This window comes from Dreissena polymorpha, chromosome 8, assembly GCF_020536995.1.
Source record: "Dreissena polymorpha isolate Duluth1 chromosome 8, UMN_Dpol_1.0, whole genome shotgun sequence".
Classification (NCBI taxonomy): Eukaryota; Metazoa; Mollusca; class Bivalvia; order Myida; family Dreissenidae; genus Dreissena; species Dreissena polymorpha.
In genome coordinates, this window is record NC_068362.1 from 11,738,873 (window position 1) to 11,741,832 (window position 2,960).

The following is a 2,960-nucleotide window of genomic DNA, read 5'->3' on the forward strand; positions in this document are numbered from 1 at the left end:
TACATGGTTATCATAAAAACTTAAAAAGCTTTTGCCCGTAAATTAGGTAGCACCTATAACCATATTAACGCTAACTATACGCAAATGAAAAAAGCTTGTTCTTAATCATGTATCTATGAATAAAATAAAAAAGAATAATAAATCAGAGTCAATGTGTGTAACGTACTGATATGTTTGCCCGCAACTAAACGGACATAGTCCGACCCGCTGGGCTAAACAGCTGCCATGTTTGCTGGCTGACACCAGTATCATGGCCATATGTCTGTCACTTTTGGCGACAGATGGTGACCGTGGGTTTCCTATATATAGCGTCAACATTTTGAGCAGAAGGCATTAAACACTGAAGATCTTATCACACACTAAGGTAATTTTTGCTCACGATTTTTTAACATATATTAAATAATCATGCGCATACATGACATATGAACCATGTTGTTTCTGATGAAATTAGTCAGGTTATACGAAACAGCACTTCTTTTATGGGTATATATAAATATAATTATTAATATGCATTACATAGTAGATAGATAGATTTATTTAAACATAAAATGCATAGATTTACATGGCAGCATATACGCACAATAAATAATAAAAACAACTTGCATGTATAAAAAAGCCATGTCAATCAACATTATACGTTAAGAATTGCACAGTAAAGGGTTTGCAATTAAACTCTTAGTAAAATAAATTACAATTTAATACTGCATACAATGTTTCACGTATTGTAGCTTCTTTTTTGTCCTGCCTCCATACATTGAAAATCCTGTTTCATAGCATACCCTAAACTGTTATTATATGTAAAATGTATATGATAATTTCATGTTTTTCAATTTGATATTTCAGGTGAGGACATTGTATATTCAGAATGAAATCAATTATCGTCGGTCTCATGATTGTGTCGGTCATCCTATTGGCGAATGCAAACAAGGGTGAGTTTCACCTGACAATAACTGACTCTTGTTCAAAATGCATTAATATAATAAGACAATGGGTGCGACTTGAAGTAACCTTATTTTGAAGACATTTCAAGCAGGTATTTCGAAAATATATAAACCTTTTATTTTGATAAATCGCCCCCTTTGTTCAACGTTTTGATACAAATAAGTTATAAATAATAAAAAATTAATATATCAATAAGAATCGTTTTTACATCTTTGCTATATTGTGAACTGATTATTGCAGTACACGTGTAATTGCTTCAGTCAAGTTAGGTAAAATCCTTATCAGGTTCGCGTTTTACGTATGACCCGTATTCCATCGGTTATTGGTCGCTGTGACTGTCAAACAGCGTCTGCAGCTATATGTGTCAAGATATGAGCCGTGCTATATGAAAAATGCGTTTTTTGCTCGTGCGTAAAGTGTCGTCCCAGATAAGCTATTGCAGTCCGCACACGCTAATCAAGGACGACACTTTCCGCATAAACTTGATTTTTGCTAAGACAGGAGTATCTTGAAAAGAAAAATATCATACAAGCGGATAGTGTTTCACGATAAAACACATTATAATAATAAAACATACAGATATTGATTAGCCTGTTCGGACTGCGCATTCATTAAACCCTTTTTGCACAGAGCACGGTCCATATTTATTATTAATCGTTTTGTAATACCGATAACACGTGTTTTGTCGTTTTATTGCATCGTTTTGCATTTCAATGGTGCTGATCCAGCGAGTATTGTCATTTTTTAATAGATAATTAATCACGGCCACTAAAACAAAAATTGTGAGAAGCCTTTTAAAGTTTAATCCTATATTTTTAACATAAGCGATTAAGGTTCATTACAATTTTGAAATATTGAGGCTACTAACACTGTTTATCTGATTTCAGTTTGCGAGTACAACGGTAACACGTACAATGTTGGCGACAACTTCATGGATGCCGAGGGCTGTAACAGATGCTTTTGTGCGGAAAACGGCGCGGTGGGGTGCACCATGAAGTATTGCCCTCCAAACTACCTGTGAACAACTCGGATACTACTATTGACCAGGCAGAAAATGACATATCAAATCATCCCAAAGCAAATAGGAACACTTTTTGCATCGGTTTTCTTCTTCAATATATTACAATACAAAAATGGATCGGTGTTTGTTTCATGTATCTAGTTAAAAATAAGATTGTATGAATGTACCATTACACATGTATTCCGTAATAAAATCAAACATTCTGCTACAAATTGTATTTTATGGTCTTAGTTTGACGTATTGAACTCCAGGTGTGTCATCTCAAATACCACTGCAACTAGCTCCCATCAAACAGACGTTTTTTTAAATGATTTAATAAACAATGCATGCCATAATAAACATTGTGTACCGTTATTTATCATACCACCGTATTGATATTTGCCAGATATATAACGTTGCATGATTTTTTTATATCATGGTAAACAGGAAGTTCTTATATCAGTCATGTGTGGAGGATGATCATTTTACTCGGAATCAACTACAAAGTGATCCTTTGTAGTAAATGCGAATCAGATTCAACAAAACAAACAATATGATACCAAGATGTAATATATATATAAAAGCAACACAAACAGCAAAAACCTTTTTACAAATAATAAGCGCGCGTGCTCATGACGTCATTATTAACACGCCAAACGACAAAAGTCATATTCTCTCCCGCTAAAACTGCAGCTTTTTAGCGATTTTTTCATCATTTCTTTTAAATCGGAGATGTAGAGGTGTGATAAAAAGAAAAACAGGTTACTGTCTGATCTTTTGTAATACATGTATATCGTGCTCGGCACGAATAAAATAACGGTTCGGAAAGACTCGCCGTTATATTATTCTAAGCCTTGTATGATATATTACAAAAAGATCAGGCAGTAACCTGTTATTCTCAATGTATATTGTAAAAGAAAAACATTTGCGAACTAAAGAAGCCTTTCATATTGTAACAATCAGAAATAGTTTGTTTTGGGTATTCGCATTAGCTTTAAATCCCCCTTTTCGCAAGATC

The 2,960-nt window shown here is 33.9% G+C and overlaps 1 long non-coding RNA gene across 1 annotated transcript; it reads left to right on the forward strand.

Moving 5' to 3' along the window:
• Positions 1–341: 341 nt before the first annotated feature.
• On the forward strand, positions 342–2,175 carry LOC127843131 (uncharacterized). The gene is made up of 3 exons (XR_008032103.1): positions 342–364; positions 844–929; positions 1,830–2,175. It is a non-coding gene; the product is annotated as an uncharacterized LOC127843131 (long non-coding RNA).
• The last annotated feature ends 785 nt before the right edge of the window (positions 2,176–2,960 follow it).